The sequence below is a fragment of the Limulus polyphemus genome, unplaced genomic scaffold, assembly GCF_000517525.1.
Source record: "Limulus polyphemus unplaced genomic scaffold, Limulus_polyphemus-2.1.2 Scaffold629, whole genome shotgun sequence".
Lineage (NCBI taxonomy): Eukaryota > Metazoa > Arthropoda > Merostomata > Xiphosura > Limulidae > Limulus > Limulus polyphemus.
The window spans coordinates 289,636-315,508 of NW_013666239.1; positions in this window are offsets into that span (position 1 = coordinate 289,636).

Consider the following 25,873-nt stretch of genomic DNA (forward strand, 5'->3'; position numbering starts at 1 on the left):
ACAGCGGTATGTCTGACGACTTACAACGCTAGAGTCCGGGTTTTGATACCCGTGGTGGGCAGAGCACAGATAGCCCATTGTGTAGCTTTGTGTTTAATTATAAAAAAACAAAACAATCTAAAGTGAATCTTGACGTGACGTTGTGAAACTGTTTCGTCTGTTTTTATATATATTTTGCAACAAATAAAACTATTTAAACTATTTTTTCTGAAGCTATATGGAGATGTACATTTCCAGATGTCACTTGTGTTTCTATGCAACATAAATTCCAAGAAGCAAGGTCCAAAATGTGTTTATCAAATTCACTTAAGTGTGAAAATATAGATTTGTTTGCAACTGAAATACAAATTAAAGCGTTTACGTACACACATATACTTTTGATTGTTGCTCTCGAGAATTTTCTACAACTTTGGAGAATAGCCGGGAGTTTCGCATTACATATTTAACAGTATAAGCGTTGACATTAAAATAAATATATAACAACAAATTATAACAAGCAGCACATCTTGACACCACATCGCATATGATGTTAAAGACGTTTGATAAATCATAAGGAAGTTAACTTTTTGTGGTTTCTGAAAGCATACCGATCCGAAAAGTTTCTTGGAAGTATTAGTTCACTGTAGTATGGCTTAAAAGTTGTATTTCAACAACAAACTGAATGTATCGTTTTATGTATTAGAACCTTTGTATTTCTTTACCGACTTATACTGTATGTTTATGTTATTATTTTGTCACAAGCACACACGTAATAAATATACAAAATAATTCAATCGCGTGTCACTTAATAGCTATTTAGCCTGCGTATATTCTGATCACGTACTTTTGTTCATTCTCTTTTCTCATATTTATATTGCATTATATAGCAATGAAATATCGTTTCGAGTACATATAAGAACCTGCACGTGAGCTCTCTTTGAAGACGAGTTGTCAAATTTATAAGGAGACCAGTTTCATGCGAACTCTCAGATCTTCGCTTGGCACAACAGAAAGCTGAACGCCATACCTTATTGTTGACCTCACAAACTATAGCGTTGGGAGAGGTTATTACTGAAGTTACAGCCTAACGAATACTGGTATAAAACCACGCATAAAAGTAAGATTATTGTAAAAGCACTTAGTTCTAAGAAATATATTAATTCTACATCAATATGATGTATAATCATTTATGAGGATTGCAGGATCATGATAAACAAAGACACAATCGCACTTATAATATCACGTTACTTATTACCTTAAACTTTTCAAAACGCAATGACACTATTATGTTGAATTACTTTACCTTCGCATTGACTTAATCAGAGGATAATCGAGCTAAAGTATCTGAATTAAGTCTTTTTTCATCTAAAAATTGTTCGAAGTTCATTACTAACCCACAAAAATAGTTTAATTATTTGTGATAATTTTTAAGCATACTTAATAGTTTATTATGAAATCTACTTATAACATCTTAGACCCACTTCAGAAAGCTTGATTCGAAATAATTTTGCGTTATAAAATTTAATTTCAGAAAGCTTCAGACATTAAATTCAGAAGTCTTCGTTTCACGCATTTCATGTCAAATAAACCAACTGAAAAAAAAAAGACTTGTTAGGATATACTTTTTCTGTCAGAAAGATTAACTTTAAACACGCTTAGTTCGATATATTTTCCATTATTATTATCATTATTAGAAAGGTATACATTATCACGTCAGTATGCCAAGTTTTACGTATGTTTACACCAGACCAAGTTTACCTTCAGTAAGCTTGGCTTAGTATATATTTACATCAAGTCTAACTTCAGTAAGCTTGGTTTAACATATGTTTACACCAGGTCAAGGCTAACTTTAGTAAGCGTGGTTCAACATATATTTACAACATATCAAGTTCAGCTACAGAAAACTTGATTCAACAATTTTTTACATCAGGCCAAGTTTAGCTTCAATAATCTCGATTCAACAAATCTTTATATTACCCCAAGTTTAGCTTTAGTAAACTTAATTCAACAAATTTTTACACCAAACCAAATTTAACTTCGATAAGTTTAAACTTGATTTAACATACGTTTACAATAAATCAACTTTAACTTCAGTAAGCTTGGCTGAAAATATGTTTAAACCATATCAAATTTAGCGTCAGTAAGCTTGGTTCAAAATATGTTTAAACCAGATCAAATTTTGCTTTAGAAATCTTGGCTCACATATGTTTACAACAAACCAAGTTTGCCTTCGATAAGCTCGTTACAACAAAAACTTACACCAGACCAAAGTTAGCTTCAGTAAGTTTGGTTCAACATGTGTTTAAACCAGACCAAGTTTGCCTTCATTAAGCTTGGAACATTAAGCTTAGTTTTGCATCATGCAAATTAATGGATTTAAGTTTTTTTATAGGCATATTAATTTAAATAAACATGATTCAAAATAATTTGGCTTCAATAAATGGCCTCTAGTGTTTCAGCTGGTAGTCTGAAGACTTGTAACCCTAAAAACCGGGTTTCGATACCCGTGGTGGGCACAGCCCAGATTGCCTATTGTGTAGCTTTGTGCTTAACAAGAAACAAAGCTTTAGAGAACATAGCTAATTCAACAAGTCTGGTTTTACGGGAATTTATCTTATACACATTGATTTTAATAGGATTCTGTTAAGCATTAAAATTTCGAATAGTCCGAAGCCGAGTTACCTTATATTTTAATTTAGTAGATAAATTGTACTTTGGATTTAGTATTTAAATATATGCCGATATATTATTCAATTTACGATATTTGCCAACAAGATTGATACACATAAATACATTTTAATATACACGCTACAATACAATTTACAATAACAGTTATTACAAATAGTTATAACAAACAAAGATTTACAAACAAAAGTTTCCCAAAATTAAAAACAACATAAAATCTTCTTTCTAGTTTGGAACTCCCTTGATATCTTATCGAGGGTTTACGATGAGCGAGTTAATTACCAGTTGATGTAAGTACGATTCGCCGGGAAGCTATCTAGCTTTGTCCTTGGCCACACACACTGAGTTTTCCACCGTTGAATTTACATAATGTCTTCGTAGAATACTAATGTTCGATGAGAATCCACTGAAGTTAAATGATTTGTCATGTTCGAACTTTGTAAATGTTCCTTGTTAAATATCTGAAGTTTTGATAAGCGTTATAACAATCACAGTTGTGGCTTTCGAAGTTTATAGCACTGACACTCTCTTTTGGCGCGTCGCGTTGGTTATATTTATAGGCGTGAGAAGGTTTTCTAGAAAATTCAGATTACGTAACAATACTGAGCTCCATTTAAGCATTTACGTATATACATATATTGTTGATTCTTACTTTCGAGAATCTTCTACAGCTATGGAGAATAGGCGAGAGTTTCGCAATACATATTTAACAGTATAAGCTATATATGTTTCTAAATATAAATTTAATCTAAACAAACGTTGATATTAAAATAAATATATAATAACAAATTCGTTACACTTCTAACTGTAGTTTTACATGAATAATAAACAGTCAAGATTTCGAGATAACATCAAAAATATATTTTATTCTCCTAAAAGCTAAAATTTTTATTTTAGAAAATTAATCTGAATTTAAATTTATAACAATCAAAATGGTAGCTAGAGTAATTCAAATATTTTAGTTTAAACATTAAGAATATATTACTGTTGGATACTACAGTTTTAAACTTTTCAAAATGGAAACTAATTTTTTTTAAATTAGGTTATAAAATATGTTAAATTAGCAAGTAATGTTACATATCTCTTTATTACGTTACATTATGAACTCAGGTTAGAATAGTTGTCTCAGGGAATTATTTTTGAGACTTAAGATTGAATAAGAGCTCCGGGCCTTGATTATTTAAGTATTTCTGGTTTTATAGGCTCTGACTTACAATACTTTCGCACTGGTTGAAATAACTACCTATTTCCATTCAACTTGCCCACCAGTGGCACAGCGGCATGTCTACGGACTTACAACTCTAGAAACCGGGTTTCGGTACCCGTGGTGGGCAGAGCACAGGTAACCCATTGTGTAGCTTTGTACTTAACTATAAACAAACAAACAAACAAAACCATTCAACCATTTGTCTTAATTAGTTAATATATTTGTAGCAGGTGTTTGAAATAATGACATTGAATGTTTGGATGGTTGTTTGGTACTAACTTCAGCAAAGCGACTTGACCAAAACGTTACTGTTCATATTTATGGCACATGTGAATGTGAACACTGACATGAGAAAAACTCACAGCGACCAGCATGTACCACGCTTCAATATCGTGTAGACGGTTTGTTCGCTCATATTTCTAAAACAATATGTTGTTCCGCTTCCTACTCATTATTAATACTTTTACTTCCCTGGGTTTTCATCTGTTGAAAGTTCCGTTTATTTTATTATCTTTCTCTACATACTTGTCTTCCCCGAAAAAGCATGGCGTTTGTGCTGACATTAAATAAAATAATAATCGTACCCAAGCAATAAACTATAAAAATTAGCTGCATGAGTTTTCAAGCCAGGGAAATGAGTCGGACTGGTGTGATCTAGTCGTGACCCATTTACCATGTAGTTCTCGTGCAAGCATGCAGGATACATAAATACCGTCTCCCCCCTCCCCCCTCGTGTAGCAGACATTAAGATAGCATTGTAAAATGAATGAAATGACGATTGCGATTTTTTATTTACGAATAACATTTTAAGTTCAGGAAAAAATACACCTTTTAACCACCCCAAAGTGGATTCCTCGTCATCAAATTTTAACCAATCTGTACTTTTTATATTCTCTAGTGCATTAAATACAAACTTCTTGTGAATACTACCAATGATACAAATGGAACACTCATTAGAATTTAAACACACTAGGCTCTACGTTCAAAATACTGTCGTTGAGCGCGAGATTCATAAAGAAAGCCTTCAGACTGATGTTGGTTTATATTTGAGTTTTTGTGTGCACTAAAACTTACATTTTGTCTTGTTTTTATTAAAATTTGCTAAACCGTTACTACTGCTATAAGCTTACGTTTGTTTTATAAGTCTGACGGAGTTATTATTAAATTATAATAACGTTCTATATTTAATCACGTAGTTTCAAAGATCAAGCAACAAAACTTTAATGTGTTATTTAGAGACAAGTCAAATGCCTTCTAGTATTTTTGAGACACTTAAAGCTGACTATTTGACTTTTGAAATTTGTAACATTACAATTTATTGAAAGAAAAACCTACTATTTAGGTAAACCTAATTTTATTGAATAAATAGTTTGTGTATTTAACTCTTAAGTTGCTAAAAATATTTTGTTCATCTGATCTTTATCCTATAAAATACTCTGAATATCTTCTGGAAAACTATGAAATAAGAATTACAAGTGACAGGGTAAATTAGCACGTTCATTATGTTTCATGGGGTAGTGCACCGTAGTTTTTTCGTTCTAGATATAATGAGGGTGCTAGTTCTAAGAAACTTATTAGATGTCTTCTTTGAAATTCTCTATACTAATAATGATGTAATTTTTCATTTAAAATTCTTCACTGCAGTATCTCATTTTGTTTAGAAGCTTATGCTTATCTTTTATGTTATACCATCTTATAGCATTTCTAATAAGGAAATTATTTAAAACATCGTGTTATGGCAGTTTTGATGAACAAGCTATTTAAAATAAACCAATTAAACAAGTTTTAGTGGTAAATTATTTAAAGTATAGCACATTAAAGAAGTTCTTGTTAACGTAACAGTTAATTGGTATAGGTATTTCCAGCTTGAACGGCTCCTTATGTAACAAATGGATAAACGTCCAGTTCCAAGATACCTAAATTTCTGATTTTGAACTGCTTATGCGACTACGTTTAAGCGAATAGCAGGACTAACTGTGACAGTTATGCCACGTCTAAAGCTGAAAGTGTGGAATATGTCGAACATCTAAAGCTGAACGTGTGGAATATATCGAATCGACATATTCCACACTTTCAGCTTTAGATGTTCGACATATTCCACACTTTCAGCTTTAGACGTGGTATAACTGTCACAGTCAGCCCCTCTATTCGCTTAAACGTAGTCGCATAAGCAGTTCAAAATCAGAAACTTGGGTGTCTTGGAACTGGACTTTTATCCATTTGTTACATAAGGAGCCGTTGTATATATAGTGCTTAGAATGCCGGAACGTGAATGGGAAGGTTGGAGATCCTCGACATATTCCATACTTTCAGCTTTAGACGTTCGACATATTCCACACTTTCACCTTTAGACGTTCGACATATTCCACACTTTTACCTTTAGACAGGATCTTCAACCTTCCCATTCACGTTCCGGCATTCTAAGCACTATATATACCAAGTCCGGCCCTACACAACATTTGACCTTTTTGACATCATAGTAGCTGTTGTAAATTAGAAGCTTATTTTTTTATCTCACAATGTAGAAGTAAAGTATTTTCATATGGGTTTGATCCCTTCAATCCTCAAGTATCAGTCTATTTAACTTAAGGAACAAAGAAAGGAATCTGACGTGATAATTTTCGGTTAGGTATTTGTGCCAGTAATAAGGCACCGCTATGATTTATAAATAAACTATCTTTACTTTAATTCTGAAAAAAAAAAGTTATTGATTCTTGAAGTTCAAAATTCGTTTGTAAGAAAACAAAATAGTGGTAGTGTAGTCAAAACTAATGAAAAAAAGTAACACTTAACGTTATTGAAAATAAAGCTGAATACAACAATAAAAGCATGCTGGCTAGCTAAAAGTTAAGACACTTGGACAAGTTTGCACACAATCCCGTTTCATATTATGCTGCTGCATTTAATCTTTTAAGATGGATATTCACACACTGAGTTACAGAATGGTATACGAGAAAACAATCACTCAAATTCAGTGAACTTTTTTACGTCATTGTGCATGATATTGGAATTCCCAACTTGAACGGCTCCTTATGTAACAGATGGATAAACATCCAGTTCCAAGACACCTAAGTTTCTGATTTTGAACTGCTTATGCGACTACGTTTAAGCGAATAGCAGGACTAACTGTGACAGTTATACCACGTCTAAAGCTGGAAGTATGTGATTAAGAGCAAATTTTAGGGGGAAACTGTGCTTAATCTATGCAACCAAACTGTTATCATATAACAAGATGGTGCTTCCTAACCCTTACTCAGTTTTCTCCAAACTGTTATGTTGGCAAATGATTGACCACAGGCTTCTTTTTTTTATGGTATAAGTTATATCAATTTATGGAAAATTTAGAAAACACTACTTAATTATATAAAGGTATATATAATCCAACTTATAGGGAAGTGGGCTAACAAAGCGTAGTTACCGCATATCCCCTTCTGGGATTGTCTTACATTTAATGGCATTGCCAATCAATTCATCATAATTGTATGCCACACGCACTCCACCCTTTTAATGAAAAACCATAATCTCACCCAAAAAAAGGTAATACAATGAATTGTACACATTATACACTAAATCCTTGTACCTTTAAATACACTAGGAAAGACTAACCAATCTACAGTTTATTCTAAATTAAACATTAACACATATCACTCTCTGACCATATCCGTTATTGTAGAACACCTTGACTATTTCTAAGAAACTACTCTATTTAACCTTACATTTAACATCAGTGAAAGAGTCCAGCTATCATAAAAAAAAGAAGACTGTTGAAAAGACACGGGATAAGTTATTAACCGAATGCTGTTAGTCTACCATTGTAGACACGTCAAGTATACAACTTAAAAATAAATGTTTTAGCCCCCACCCCCCATATTCAAACCAAAATCATCATATATGTTGTTTGAAAAACTTGTTAAGGCTAACATGAAAAGTGACTTAATAACTTAGCGTATCTTTTGATATTAATAAGTTTTTAAAAAGTCGCAATGACAAAACGTGAGCTGAATTTTTTAAATTAATTTTTTAATTTTCTGTAAAGTACATGACGTTTCTGCTAATTGTGGAAAATGTCAAAATCTCTCTAGTATGGACCAATAAATTCTATAAAACTTGTTAACTTTTTGATACTATATAATTTAATAGTTAGTTATTAATTTTAATGTTTTAATGGTTTAATTATTACATTTCAAAATTCAATACTGTTAGGTACGTACTGTTAGTATTATCTAGTAATCATGGCAAAGGAAAAAGATACAAGTACCGATATGCATATGTCAACTGGTATTTTACCAATTTTGGTATTTCTGAAACCATCTGTATGATGCCGACACCTTGTGATACTCCACATAAATTATCGGGTACCATAGAAGCAAGAGATCTAAGTATTTGCTTTACCTTCATTTTATAAAAATAATGTTTTGATGCATACTTTTATGGGTAACCTTCATACTGAAGGTAGTTGCTCTATATTGTAAAATAAGACACATAATGTCATAAACATTACAGTTATTACAGTAGAGAAATGAAACAAACAATATATTTTATCATAGCTACACCTCCAAACTCTATATCAGAGAAATCAAATATGGAAAATATTATTTTTAATGGCACATTCTTTAACTTTACCACATAAAAATGAAATACCTTAGCAGTTTATAACTTCCAACTAGTGAGTTGTTATAACACAAAATGAAACACTTACAGCAACATATACTTCATGTCTCGTACTTGGCCCAATGAACATTTGGGCCTTTTATACTCCCACCATAAACTGTAACTTTTCGCTTTCACAGTATAGACTAGTTCCGTTCTGAACTTCCTGAAACATATATCACATCAACTCAGTCTACAATACACATTAGTCTTCAGAAATTTTGTTGTTTTTGCTGAATTTGGCGCAAAGCCACACTCGTGGACTATCTGCGCTGGCTACCCTAATTTAGAAGTGATAGACTGTAAGAAAGGCAGCTAGTCAACACCACTAGCCCCCAAGTAGCACAGCGGTACGTCTGCGGACTTACAACGCTAGAAACCGGGTTTCGATACCCGTGGTGGGCAGAGCACAGATAACCCATTGTATAGCTTTGTGCTTAACTTCAAACAATCAAATCAACACCGCTAACCGTTCACTCTTGGGCTACTTTTTACCAACGAAAAGTTGGATTGATCGTCACGTTATAACGCCTCCACGGCTGAAAGTGCGAACACGTTTGTTGACGGGACTCGAACTCACAACTATAGATTACGAGACGAGCACCTTATTCACCAGACCGTGCCACGCCTTTCATAAAGTAGAATGTTTGCAAGGATACAAGTTCAGCTTACAATATGCAATATATAAATCATAACAAAATAAATCTTTAATGTGTTTACTCTAATTTTGCTTATCCTGTGTATATAAAATGTGACAGATATATGCATTTTTTTTAGCTACATCTCAACACACTTACCAAATATAGATGTCAAACATGATAATAAAAGTATGAGGTTGCCTCATCTCTGCTCGATAGTAATTTTACGATATACACCATATCATTGATGATATCAAATTCCTTTTATTTGAAATATGTGTTTTTTATTTTTTACTATATATATATATTTATATTTCTTGTTTCTATACCTTAAACATTTTGTACATTTCGCCAAGTCACCATAAAATGAAAGTTACAAGCAAATTAAAGTAAACCCCATTCTACCTTAGACAAAAATAAAGCTATAATAATGTTCACATAAAGAAAAATATTAAAAGAAAATGAAACAACTGAGCTTATTTCACTCAGTGTTGTTGTCCATGCAATTATATTGGAGGTCGAGATGAAACCTTTCAGTTCAGAGCAAACTTTTTATTGCAGGACACTATGACCAAGATATGATCCCCACTAACACAAAGGATATGCTTGTGGATTCGTGCCAGATTCTCACTGAGCTGTTGTAACTACCTCACCACCTTAGATTTACTGGAGTATGTCTCTAGGCTGTGATCCAACTCATAGCCAAGAACTGACAGTGGTTCTGCAAATATATCATTGTTTTGTATTTCATCACACAGAGGTGATTTATGGAAACCCAGTAACTTTAATCCCAGAAAAGGATTCATTTTGGTCTGATGTTGGGGATCGCAAATGCTGTAGGGACGGCAGATGTTATCTTGGCCAGAACTTCAGCATACATAATTTCTGTTCTAGATTTTTCTCTGATGTACCGTCTTTATATCTGCGTTTGAAGTCATCTCTGTTTCCTGGTAATTTGTATGTGGTTATAATGATGTAAAGTTCAACGTGGCCATCATTTCCTTACTGAGTGTTTTGTATAAGAATTAATTGTGGAGGCGTTATTTTTGCAGTAGTTGGAGAGTTCTTCAATCGAATGCATTAGTTAGAGAAGATAGTTTTCCAAACCTGGAAGAGGTGTTGAATGAAGTTTAGACACCTTCAAATGTTGGGCGAATCAGGCTGCAAATGATTTTAAGACTTTCTATCTCCACTGTAGCTTCTCTAACCAAAACTTGTAGCTGAGTTTTTCAGCACAGATTTAACCAGCGTGCATTATAACTATACACCAATACCTTCTCCTACTTGTGAGAAATATGTTGTTTCTCCAAAGTGGTAAAATCAGAATACTCTCATCACCATGCTCTAGTCAGTATCAGCTACACGTACTTCTGCTATGCAGGAGATGTCATCAATCATGAAATGGAACCAGACTTGTTCACTCACTTCTAACTAATCTACACACGTTAAAACAAAACCGTTGTGGAATGGCCTAAATGGTGGCTTTAGTATTATTCTACCTCACATTTACTTTTATTAGCATATACCACCCCATACTTATGAGCTGTGGGCAGATTCTTCAGGGAAGTCTTGTTTGAAGTTACCACTTTGAACTACATTGCCACAGACAGTCCTTCTTTAAGATTCTTTTACAACCAAGTGATGTATGCAACAGGGAGTTCGCTTGGCAGGCATTCTGTGATCTTATCAAACAGTACATCTTCTCATTCTGTTGTAGCCATGCTTGAATGTACCCTTCCAATGTTAATGATGCAACTTGACTACATAATCAACCAGGTATTCAGTGAGGCCACGTTAAATTTGACATTGTGTTCCCTACAGGAGTGAGCCTGAGGTGGAGTTTATCAATGATACTATTTTAGTTTCCCACTTGAATCTTGTCCAGTTGCTTTAGTGTATCAAGGACTGAGCCATTTAATATAGGCAGGAGGCACTGTATAACCTAGTCTTGAAACAATGGATCTCACACTGAGGAAACAAAAGAAGTCTTGGAAAAAGAAAATCTCATAGAAAATGCATAAGGTTTACAGGATCCCGTCTAGAAAGACGAGTAGAACTATCAATGAAGATAGTAGTCATTTCCCATTAGATAATCGAGATAATTCTTAATCGATGTTGTTTCTATGAGGTTTTCCATTTCAGGACCTAGAAACTTCACAAGAAGTTGAAGAGTATGGATCTTACCAGATCAATGCTTCAAAAAATAAACGAAGTAAACGGACCCCAACCGAAAACCCCACACAGACCTAACCCACGGACTAATGAAGCTCTACAAACAATTTTACTATTATTGTATTATTTATTTCTTACCTCAATAGATTTAATTATTTTCCCTGTTCATTAAAATTTACTCTATTATTACAATTCATTTTTTTCGTTTCTTCTTCTTCTACTATTATCGATTTAGGTTGTTTACTGAGCAAAGCAGACCTGTGACCATCAAGTTGAAAGGCTTAACGGCTTTTTTTTTTAGTTTCCTCGGCTTCGAGTTTGGGAAGTAAGGTGGACTCGCCCGAGACTATATAAATATATTGAATATAAGACTATATATAAATTGAATATATATATTCAAACGGACGAGATTATACTATTTAAAGCAGACATATGTTATTATACTAATTAAATATAAGCAGTAAGAATTAAAATTTCCAAGGTGATTTTTTTATTTATTTGTGGCTTATTCTCTGAAATTAATAAGGCTTATTTGCATTTTCTATCTAAAAAAGCTGTGGCAGTGAGTAAGAATGTTTGCTGTTCAGCCACAGAAATGGTTGTGATATCTAATGTATGCAAAGCTCGTAGGTAATGGTTAATTCTATCCTTAATAGTTCTGCCTGTTTCAAAGATGTAAACAAAACCACAAAGTCTGTATGTCAAACTGTATACTGAATTATTGTGGTAACAGTTGCCTCTTAAACCTGATTTACAACCTGCCCATTTGTCTGGTGGTTTATTGCATGTTTTGAGGTTAAAGCTTGATCTTACTAACATATTTTTCAAGGTTCTACCTGGGTATTCTGTAACTCTGATGTTCATACCTGCGCAGACTCGTATTTTTTTATATTTTGTATAAGCCTAAATCAGTTAGCAAGTGTCATGTTTGCCCCGATGAAGCCGTAATGGCGAAACGTTGGTTTAAATAAAACCAATTATGTTTTATGGAGTAATAGGTCATGTTTTATTTCTCCTTTTAAAAATAAATATAACTCTCCAGTTTGCACTACAAAATTTAAACTTCCCAATTTTAGCTTTCTAGTCACGAGTAGAATGAAGAAAAATTATCTATTCCTGAGTGCCCCTGGTTCATAAAACCTAAATACCTACCGAAGGAACCTCTTGAGTCTGACTGTATTTCGGAATTCCACTAGTCTTCCCTGTCAGAAATTAATCCACTTTGAGCTTGCACTGGTTTTACAGTGTCCTTGATCTTATGTTTCACAAAGTAGTACAACAAAACTGGTTATTATATGGCATATATTGGCTATGCTTCTTTTATGCCTCAGGTATGGTTGACCTAGTGGTTGGAGAGCTGACTACTGAGGTGCCTTAAAGAGACTTTTTCCAAATCACAAGCAATTTATCTTCTATGACCATGGAGAAGCACATTCAGTTCAAGAAGACGAACAGTAACCCACAAAGTACTTGGTTAAGTGCAGAAAAGCATTTAACATCTAGGCATAAGCTCCACCAAGTTTGCCTCACCTAGGACCTTCAGTTCAAGAAGACAACAGTAACCCACAAATGCAGAAAAGCATTTAACATCTAGGCATAAGCTCCACCAAGTTTGCCTCACCTAGGACCTTCAGTTCAAGAAGACAACAGTAACCCACAAAGTACTTGGTTAAGTGCAGAAAAGCATTTAACATCTAGGCATAAGCTCCACCAAGTTTGCCTCACCTAGGCTGTCACCACCCTCATGCCATTGTATGTCTCTTTTACTAGATAATGACAAGGTTCTTTTTGTACTCTGCAGCTTTTTAACATACGAAAAATATACTAAAATTGGAGTACTAAGTGAGCCAGAGAAGTTCTGATTAAATCATTGCCTAAGTTAATTTTCATCAATAATTTAGAATTATAGCCACGGCATCAAAATTATGGGTTCTTTACCTGATATTCTGATATTTTCACCTTGGTTTTAAGTTTTAAATCACAAGATAAGCATCATTTAATGTAAAAAACGAAAGATTCTGGTGTGATCATTTTTGGTAACGTATTTGTACAAGAAATCAGACTGCATTCTGATTCACATCAAACTAGCCTCCCCTTTTATTAAATTGGAACAATAGTTGATGTTATTTATATTTAAAAATAATGATGAAGAACAACAATCACTGATTACGACAGTTTCTGATTAATGATTTGTTGGTAAAGAAAATATAGTAATAGTATAGATAAAACTATTGAAGATAAGAAACACTGCTTAAGTACATTGAAAATAAAGAATCATCAAAGATGGCATGCTAGCTGCATAAAGGTTTAAAAATGTATACATTTTTTATTTTATTTTTTAGTAGCTGGCCACACTATACCTCTTAACAAATATCTATACACTTTAAGTTACAGAAGTAGTATGGTAGAGAACAAATAATAGCATCCAGACACTTGTGGTCATTCTTCATGGTAATAGTTTAGTACTATAGGAAAAGCAACTTCTAGGAAAAAGTGATAATGCTCATGCAACTAAGCCACTAGCATACAAGGTTAAGTACGTTATCTTAAAACGATTCTGAATATTGAAATCAGTAAGCCACGTGACAACAATAGCTGATATATAATCGCTGTAGAACGACATGTATCGTAACCACATTTTGAAATTGTTTTGCACTATGTAGGTAGTGTGATACCATGATGCCCCCTAAAATTGGTTGCTTTTGGGAAGGGTATGTAACAGCCCTTTCCAACTCAAAATATTCATATACTTAGATCTTAAAGATGTGTTCAGATCGAAGGTTTCGAATTTCTAAGATGATGAGATCCTTTATTCTCAGTATTACTAAAAAAAAACAAAGAATATGGACTAACTTTGGTAACTGGGACCATCCGGAAAGAGACATGTAAAAAGTCATACTTCATTCGTAGTAAGTAAAATTCATCGTCTTGTTACGAATTGAAAATCCATGAACACAAAGGTCAGTAGCAAAATGCGCCACCGTGACCCATGCAGACAACAGTAGGAATATAATCAAGAAAAATCTCCGTCTAGAAAAGCGAAACAAATCACGCGTATACAAGTTAGACGACCATCAGATAGAGCATGATCGTGTAACGATGTGGTAAGTCTCCAAAATTGTTTTAATGTAACGTACTGAACCCATATATTATTATTATATGATTTGTAATGTTAATCAATGCTAATTAAACAGTTTGATTCCCGATTTTAATGGTGTTTTTGGCCCTAATTCGACTAAAATGTCATAAGATTTCGCCAGGTCAGAACATTTCAGTTATAGGTCTTAAATAACAATACAAGATAGTCATTCAATAAGAATTTTAATTCATAATAACATTCGAGAAGGCAATTCATAATTTTCACTTGACCTCACGAATTTGTATCCTTGCGCTTATCCGAAAACCTGTGAATCAAACCACAAGCCTTAATTGCCATTTAACCTTCTAGCACCTTTTGGGTAAATGATTGTTTGATAAGTATTCAATAATACAAAAACAATTGTCTTACATAAAAAATGGGTCATACATTATGTAGTTTATGGCTATTATAAAGAGCAGATTACATTCACAGGTGAAGTTTTTTTATGTAAGTGCGTCTGTTAGGCTTCATGAATGAAAGCAAACTAAGTATCTCAGACGACGTGAGACCTGGATATAAGCTATCTCTAGAAAATATTTAAAACCCTCGAAGTCCAGGAGAAGAATGAAGGGTTTTATTGAATTTCGCGTAAAGCTACTCGAGAGCAATCTGCGCTAACCATTCCTAATATTGAAGGGATAAACTAGAAAGAAAGCAGTTAATCAACACCATCCACCACCAGTTCTAGGGATACTCTTTTACTAAGAAATGGTGGGATTGACCGTCACATTATAATGTCCTCACGGCTAAAAGGGGGAGTATATTCGATAACAGAATTCGTACTCGTGACCAGGAGATTACGAGTCGAGCGATCTAACCACTCGGCCATGCCAGATCATATGCGGGGATGATTTTGGTAAAAATCCATTTTTGTATATAAATATAAGTATAGAATTAAACCTTGTCACTACATAAATAACTGTGGTAGATGAATAGAATGTTTTATTACCAGTTGTCTTGTTGATTTTATTAGTAGACATCGATTGCAAGAAGTGTTACATAAATTATAATAAAACCCCAAATTCCAAAGTTATATATTTGTTATATAAAGTTATATACTTGTATTAAAATTTATTACAATTGCTACTTGTGTCAATCAATCAATCAATTTCTTTCAAAACTTCATTATCTTAAATATATAATTTAAATATATGATATTTACATGAACAAAACACATTAAAATAATTATATATATCTATGCTTATTAAATGCACTCAATTACAATAAGATATAAAGTACTAGGTATTAAAAGTACAGCGTTAAGCACGTAATTAAACAATCATTCACTCGCCTGTCACGTTTGTTTGAACTTCACCCATAAGATAAAATGTTATTCATTTAGTAAAATTGTAAAGGTACAAAAGGAACTTATTAGCCCCTCAAGGATGTCCCTTCCAGCTCCCAACTATAACCACCCCTTACTACTCATGTATTAATACAATCTTTTCTTGAACTCGATTAACTTTTCTGCCTCCACCACCCTTGAAGGCAGCTCATGCCAAAAGCCAACCCACCTGTTTGAAAAGTAATACTGTCTAAACTGCAGACAACTCCTACGCTGTCAAAATTTGAATTTATGACCCCTTGTTCTAATGTTTCACTGATAAGCCCAAAAAGGTTTGAGAGATCTATATTATCAATACCCCTAATAATCTTAAACACTTCAATCATATCCCCTGTGACCCTTCTCCTCTTCAGAGAAAACAAGTTTATAGATTTCAATCTCTCCTCATAGGACAATCCCACCATCCCAGGTATCATCCTAGTGGCTCTTCTCTGAATCATTTCCTACAATTTAATATACTTCTTGAGCAAGGGAGCCCAAACTATGCACAGCACTCCAATTTAGGTCTTTCAAGTGATCTATACAGTGAAACAATAACATCCCTTGACTTGTATTCAGTATTTCTATAAATGCTACCCAAAATCATATTAGCCCTATTGCTAGCTACAATACACTGTTTAGATAACTTAAGTGATTTTTCGATCACAACACCAAGATCTTTTACTTCAATCACAGTATTTAATGTATTCACATTTAAATTGTAACAATAATTTGAATTTTTAAAACCTACAAGCACAACCTTACATTTTGAATAGTTAAACATCATCTGCCACTTATTCACCCAATGCATCAAATGATCTAAGTCTCCCTGTAAGTCTGCAGCATCTTTGCCACCCCAAAAATCTTAATGTCATTTGCAAACTTCAAAATTTTGTTAATCATTCTAGAGTCAATATCATTAAAAGAAATCACAAACAGCAGAGGACCCAGCCCAAAGCTCTGAGGCATACCGCTTGTAACTGTAATCCAGTCAGATCTAGTTCCATTTATTACTACTCTCTGCTTTCTACTCTCCAGCCAATTTTCTATCCAATTTAATAACATTTCCCCCAACACCCACAGATTTAATTTTTGTAACAAGTCTTTTATGATATTCCTTATCAAACGCTTTCTGAAAATCAAGGTAAACCAAATCCACAGTATTTCCTTCAACAACTATTGCAGTAACATCCTCAAAAAATGTCAGAAGATTTGTTAAACAAGATTCTCCCTTAGTGAAAATATGCTGGCTCTTTGACACTATATCAAACTGTTTTAAGTGACTTTGCAATGCATCTTTAATCACACTATCCAAAACCTTTCCAACTACCGATGTAATACTACTGGCCTATAATTACCCGGACAATGTTTATCACCTCCTTTAAATATTGGACTAACATTAGTCAACTTCCAATCTTCTAATATTCTTCCACTACTCAATGACATGAACAAAAATTAGCCAGCAGTTCACAAATAAAATATTTAGGTTCCTTTAGAACTCTAGAATAATAGTTGCTGGTCCAGATAATTTATCAATCTTTAGGTTTCCCAACTTTTCTCTTACAATTTCAGAACTTAAAATGGTATATTTTACATCAATATTTTCCCCATACATTAAGTGGTCTGGTTGAGGCATAATACTTGTATCTTCCTTCGTAAAAACTGAAGAGAACATATAATTTAATAAGTTTACCATTTCACAATCTTCCGAGATCAGCTTCCTAATATAATTTTTAATAGGCCCAATTTCCATCCTAATATTATGCTGACCCATCATATACCTAAAGAATTCGTAATTGTTTGATTCAACTCTCAACCAACCCTCTTTCATATACAGTTTTTGCCCTTTTAACTTCTCTTTTGACCAGCTCTCTTGATTTCCTATAGTCCTCCAAGTCCTTATTATTTCCAGTAAGTTTAAAGTTATTGAATTTATTATGTTTATCCCTAATATGATCTCTTAAACCTTTACTAAACCATCTTGGCATATTCTGCTCCATTTCCCTTTTTTGTGTAGGAAATATGTATGTTCTGTATTCATATAAATTTTTCCCTAAATGCTTTTCACATCTGTTCAAGATCCCCTCCCAACTTTTTATTCCAATCTACAGAAGCCAGATCATGTCTCATTCCATCAAAACTGGCCTTCCTGAAATTTGGAATCAGGGTACTATTCTTCTTCAATTCTACATGTAGTAAAATCCCACACCTAACAGTGCAATGGTCGCTTGTACTTAAATGCTCACCAACCACAACTCTGTCTATCATATTCACATCGGATGCTAATATTAAATCTAAGATGGTGGTGGCATGGGAGAGCCCCCGGATGCTGTGACGTCAGTGAAAACTATACGCACACACACACACACATATATATATACACATATTTAAAATTTACCCCAAATGGTTTAACCAGTTTCAATTAAAACTGATAAAATTCTTTTTGTACTTATATCACTTCATCTTATAATAGTTTTGGTGAGCCACACGGTTATATACATTTCATGACGTTAAAGCAGCTTTAGTAACTTACAAGCAAACAAATCATGAAATTTGTATTCTAAATTATCACCTAAAATGTAAACGGTGCAGTAACATGGTAAATGGAAAACAACATTCAGATTCATTTTCTTGAAAGGTAAAGTTACAATTCACCGATTTTGAAGGAGGCCAAGGATTGAATATGTGACCCATTGCTACTATTTCTAAGTCCTTGAATAGTGAAAAGGTGCCAGAAGATTGGACGGTGGCTATTGAGAATGATGAGTCTTTTGAGCCTTGGCTGATACAGCAAGTTGGTTTTTTTTTGTTTACATATTTCTCCTGAGATAGTTAACGAAAATACTTCGAAAAAAGACAGTTACAGCCTTTACTTTGGAAGTACGCACATTTCATCTTATAAAACACTGAATGTTATCTATGATTTTTTTAAAGGCGTCGGTTGGGCCTGTGGTAGAGTTCTAGATTTCGAAGCTGGTGAGCTGGGTTCGAATCCGTGTGACTTCGCTAAATATTCCCCGTACTTTAAGCTGTGGATGTATTATAAGAATATCAGTCAATTCCTTAGCGTGAATGGTAGGCGTTGTTAACTGGCAACTATCCTTCTGGTCGGTAGTTCAAAATTATGGACGTAGAAAATAACCTTCGTTACAAATACAGAATATAAATACGCTTTGGTTTTGAAGATACATGTTTTACAGTTGAAACTATATTTAAAGCCCTAGTATTCTTTCACAGAATGTTTTGTGGGTCTATTGCGTTATTGACTTTGAAGTACAAGAAACACAGCTCCCATTGTCCAGTCATGCAGAAGATAATTATAAGATAAGGAACCACCTGAACACAAAGTAATCAGGAAAAGAAAACAATAATAATCTAAACACGAAATAATCATGTCTTTCCTGTAGGTTATTTAGTGATTATGAAATTTCTCTAAAATATAAAACTCGGGATACTTCTTAAATGTAATCAACTGGATAAAAACCGTAAGGAAATGAATACACTCAAAGAGAGAAGACTGAATTCTAAAACTACTTTCTCAAAGGTTTTTTTCTGTTTCCGATGATAGTGGCGTGATCATCGACATTCTATCCTTCCAAAACATTGTTATCCTGCCTTCTGACAGCTATTAATCGTGAACAGTTTAGAAATTAGATGGTCATTAATACTTTGAAATCAAAATTCATAAAAAAATAACGCGCTTCAAATTTCCGGTCAGCAATAATGCATCGCTACAGTAGTATAATCACATACAATTTCAGGAATGGCCTGTAGGTACAAACATACTTATTTGACTTAATTTTTCAAGTGCTTTGACTTTAATCTGGTGGAAACGAGACATAATTATTCCATACTGATATAAAACATTTTCACAGACACAATATAAAACATCAATGCTCATGACAACAAATCACCCACATGTTCCTATTTCATTGTATGATACACTGCCAGAGAAAAGTCAGCATGTATAGATATTTGTTAAAATATATAAATTTTGTGAACAAATAATGGAAGAAATAGTCCTATAATATGCAAAATATAGAACTGGTACTAATAAAATGTATGGTAGTATAATAAGCAAACATAAGTTGATATTATTTCCCCAAATTGAAAGCCACTATACACCTTTTGTTCTGTAATTAACTCCATAGTGTACTACTTGTACATGTTATTTTTCTCCGCTCTTTTTTTTGTGCTACGAATGACTAAAATGTAGTCAAAAGACAACTGTGGGTGAAATTATTACTTGTATAAGATTCATTGTAATGAAAGTTCCAATATTTAAAACATTGTTGAACATTTGGATCGCGGTAAGATAACTGCTAATGTAATTCATATCAGCCAAGGTTTTGTTCAGATGAAAATACCAAATCTTGAAAAAGATTGGAAGATGACAACAAAATCATCGAAATTAACACAAGAAGTTACTTAATTACTTTTAAAAAACTCATATATTTTTTTCATCTATTAAAGAACCTAAACTTCTTAATGTCCAAAGCACCAGAACTTCATGAAATATATCTGAAGTACGTTTATTTTTCATGATTTCGACTTATAACGCCCCTTAGAATAACATATGACCTCGTCCACTTAAAAATGAGGCTTCATTGTAAACTGATTTCGTTTAACTGTTCTATCAGAATGTACCTTTTTTTCAACAAATGACGTTATTGGTTTATGCCAATCACTCCTTAGGAATGACATCATCAGCACAATTATGCATTTTGGCTAAGTTCAAATAGTTACCTTTTTGTCAGCAATGAAAGTCCTTTGACATCTCCGAATGAGATTACGAATGTTGTCTTGGAAAAGCTCTTGAGTATATAAGATGGAAATGAAGTATAGTAGAATGGATTTAATCGGAAAGGACGTTCAGTTGTACTCTAATTTGTTCTTCTAAATAATCAATTAATACTTGTCACGAGAATGTTCACCACACCATTACACCATCTCCAGTGTTTAACTGTGTCGAAACACTACAAGCATGATAAAGTGCCTTTTGTGTTTATGTAGATTGACTGTCAATGCAGGAAAGAGTGAAACGTAATTATCTGACAACGTCAGTCTTCCATTGACCAAGTTTGTGTTTGAAGCACCAATGAAGTAGTGAATTATTCTGAAAAAATGAACATTTCATGTTTTCATTTGAATGAAAAGTTAAGCGCATGTGAACATCCGTACCAAAGAAGGCCAATAAATGAAAGATATAATGCTATAACTTATACCCTGGTAGTTACATTGACGTCATAAAAGAAGTAAAGTTTTTTATAAAGTTCCTTTCAACCACGAGAGCTATTTTTGTTTCCATTTATATTATGCAGCCAATCGAAGTGATTTCAAAAGTGTTATTATATATAAAATAATGCACATATTTGAGTGCTTTCGTCTATAGAAGTACTTCTGATACTTTCATTATGCTGATTTGCCATCACAAAATCAACGTGTTGTACCTAATTCTTTTGTTCACCTTTTCCCTCCAGTTTTTCAGTATTTATAATTCGTATGTTTATATTTCTAGAACCCTTATTAAACAAATTTAATCATTATTCTTCATGTTTATTATTTGTTTCTGCTGCCCTTTTTTTTTTTTGGACAGTGGTTTATCTGCACTACTGGTTTATATCTTAGTTGGGTAGAGTACAACTACATTTATGTTGTTCTTAACTTACTAAAACAGATTTAACCATGCAACGTTATAGAATCTATATCATATTGTAGACTTCTAGCTTAATTTCATATTGTTAATGAATGTAATAAAAGTACATTTATGTTGTTCTTAACTTACTAAAACAGATTTAACCATGCAACGTTATAGAATCTATATCATATTGTAGACTTCTAGCTTAATTTCATATTGTTAATGAATGTAATAAAAGTACATTTATGTTATTCTTAACTTACTGAAACAGATTTAACCATGCAACGTTATAGAATCTATATCATATTGTAGACTTCTAGCTTAATTTCATATTGTTAATGAATGTAATACAAGTACATTTATGTTATTCTTAACTTACTGAAACAGATTTAACCATGCAACATTATAGAATCTATATCGTATTGTAGACTTCTAGCTTAATTTCATATTGTTACTTAATGTAATACAAATACATTTATGTTGTTCTTAACTTACTAAAACAGATTTAACCATGCAACATTATAGAATCTATATCGTATTGTAGACTTCTAGTTTAGTTTCATATTGTTACTTAATGTAATACAAGTACATTTATGTTTTTCTCAACTTACTGAAACAGATTAACCACGTAACGTTATATGAGGCTAACTAAACGATCATAAAATCTCACATATAATCATAATATATACGAATAAGTAACATATCCCCTGTGGTTAATGCTTTACCATTTATATACACCTTTTTCGAAATGACATTGCATATCGTTTATGAATCAGGGGGAAGTAGTATTGGTTGATTATATAAATCTAATGTCATACCTATATGCCATGCATGAAGACATCAAACATCTACACGCAAATACGGGTATATAGCTGTATCTTAGACTAATAGTTAACATTTACTATGAAAACATAAATAATAGTATTGGGAAGTTAAAGTAGCACTGCTATTACTACATGGTGTAATAATAGTGATTGCTAACATTGAACACCCAAAGACTGTTGATGTTTCCCATAGAAGTGTCTTAAAACTACTCAACATCTATCATACACGCAGGTGTTATAGCACTACTGGCTATTAAACATTCTGAAACATGTGGAACATTATGCTGATTTTAAAAAAATCGAGTATTTGTGGTGATTCAGCAGGCTGACTCTGAACTATACGTGTCTGATAGGGTTAAGATGAATATATATATAATATACACTAGTCTAGGAATACTGTATGGTAAAAGTGAATATGTATTATACACACATGTCTAAAGGTACTATATAGTGAAATGAAGCATGTACACATGTATCTGGTAGTAATGCAGGTTGATTTTGAACATTTATTCTAAACACGTGTATTTGTAACGTAACTTGGTATTAAACATCTATTATATACACGTGTCGTCGTAATGTAGGTTGATTTTGAAATTTCAGTCTATACACGTGTAGTAGTAACGTAACTTGATATTAAACATCTATTCTATACACGTATAGTAGCAATGTAGCTTGGTATTAAACATCTATTCTATACACGTATAGTAGCAATGTAGCTTGGTATTAAACATCTATACTCTACACGTGTCTTGTAATATAGTAAATTTTTGTTTCAATATCTGATTATATCTTTAATATTTGTACGATTGTCATTTTAGACTTTGTTTTATATGAAAATAAATGAATTCTTGTCTTAGTCTAGACTAGGAGGAAAACTCGTACTTTGTTGTTGTCATTGTTTTACTTTGTACCTGAATGGACAAACTTTAAAAAATGTAAAGGAAATTATTTGTATTTAAAGTAACTCAAACAGTTAAGTGGCCTGTCCAGACTATTCACGTATACTGTTAGATACGTGAAGTTCTGAAAAAAACCTGATGAACGTGCGGATCGTCTAAATGACTGCGACGATATATCCTAAGTGGATTCAACTTATTTCACAACACGTGATACCCATCAAACATCTCTAGTACAAAATATACTTTGAGCCGAATTGTGTGATCAAAAGTGAAAAACCGATCGACTTATCTCGTAAGAAACACCAAATCTAGCGACGCTTTCATAACCTGGTTATCGGGAGCAAGTATTAAAACTCTGTGATATTGCTCCCAGATCCCTAATAAACATGATGACGATACCACTATTCTAAGTGTCTTTATACAATTGAAAACATTCATGTACAATACCTTAATGCATATACACTGCTGTTTTTGAGGGATGCCAGATCCAATTCCGAAATCACTTTGCAATGCACCTACCTCTACCTTATGCATATTGTGTTATCGTCCGTATTTCCCTACATCCAATTTCATTTTTGTATAGATTGATGAAGTTTAAAAACCTTCCCACGCCCGCATACACCTTACTCATTTAATTATATAGATATTCAAGTTTATGTATTCCATTTTACTGAAGAAAACAAACAATAGATATTCAAGTTTAAGTATTCCATTTTTACTGAAGAAAACAAACAAATATTCATTCGAGAAGCGTTAAGTTCCTGCAGAAACAAAATATTAGAGGTCGTATATTATTACTCAAAAGTCTAAAGAATTTTGTTTTGAATATTCTTGCAAAGCTAATCAAGGTCTGTATTACACTCACCGCCACTAATTTTGAACAGATGAATTAGAAGGAAGACAACTTGTCAACAACACTTACCGTCAACTCTTAGGCTACTCTAATCATAAAGTGAGATTTTACTGTCTCTCTCTCTCTCTCTCATAACGCACCCACAATTCCAAAGTACGAAGCACGATAGTTTTGTAGTAACTGATGCACAACCCTGAACTCTAACCGATCAAGTCACTCTCGACACCCAGCTTAAAGAAGTAACTGTTAAAACAACTCTTTTAATTATTCGTTCTGCTCAAAATTATTTTCTGGGTTTAAGCTTAACTTGTCTTAAAACTTTATATTATTTAAGCTTCAAGTAACAACAATATGATGATTTTAAACAAATATGACTATATTTTATTTCAGTTCTGTTATAGGATTTAGTAGGATGACCTATCTAATAAATATTTTCTTTCATACTTATATTATTATGAAAGTATTAGTCAATGAAAATGAAATGATAACGATCTCTGTTCTCATTAAATGTTGTGCAGAACGTCATCAAAATTTCGATGTCAAGAATGTTGAATGAAACTGTAACCAAATCTCGGTTAAACAGTTTCGTGTTTATCTCAAGCGACCAATGCCCGGAAATTTAACGACAGAGGCTCGTATTAAGGAGTTAATGAAGTTGTTAACGGCGGTAGATGGTTAATTAGTATAGAAAGATTCTTTTAGATCTCTCAATCGCCGCCCAGATGTGACATGTCGTAGTGCACGGACTGGTGAATATTATACACTTGTTATTTTCCCCGTTTTTGATGCCCTGTTCTACGTCAGTGTCCATGTAAGACCAGGAAACATATCAAACAGGACCCGCGGTAGATGAGAAGAACAAGAAAATGAAAGTTCTTTGGACTGTTGAGATATACACGTAGAGAACAAAATAAATAGAAGTTCTCTGAACTGTTGAGGTATATAGAACAAGATAAACAGAAGTTCTCTGAACTGTTGAAGTATAGAGAACAAGATAAATAGAAGTTCTCTGAACTGTTGAAGTATAGAGAACAAGATAAAAAGCAGTTCTCTGAACTGTTGAGGTATAGAGAACAAGATAAATAGAAGTTCTCTGAACTGTTGAGGTATAGAAAATAAGATAAATAGAAGTTCTCTGAACTGTTGAGGTATAGAGAACAAGATAAATAGAAGTTCTCTGAACTGTTGAGGTATATTGAACAAGATAAACAAAAGTTCTCTGAACTGCTGTAGTATAGAGAACAAGATATTTAGAAGTTCTCTGAACTGTTGAAGTATAGAGAACAAGATAAATAGAAGTTCTCTGAACTGTTGAGGTATAGAGAACAAGATAAATAGATCATGGGTGTACTTACTGCGATACATAAAGCTTATTTATACCTCTTTAGTTATTATTCACAAAACATGTACACATTCAGTGAAAAGTCATTTAAACCAAAGTAATAACAATTACACTTCATCAACTTAATCTAGTTCATAACATGGTAATTGTTGTTCATTAAACTCATTTAAACTAAAGTAATAACAATTACACTTCATCAACTTAATCTAGTTCATAACATGGTAATTGTTGTTCATTCGATTTACGTGACTTTCGTAAGCCAGCCAGTCTGATGATCCTAAGTATTGGATATAGTGTAGCTGATACATTGTTATATACTCCTATTTACTTTCATTCATAAGTTTTTAGAAAGACGCCTTTTCTGAATTTACAAACAAAGCCATAACATGCGGTATACTTTACGCTAACGACAATCATTATCTATATACTACTAAAACTCTAAGATTGTTTGTTTGTTTGTTTGCTTGTCTGTAATTAAATACAGCAAAACGGCTCACAATAGCACCATATTTGTAATGAGATG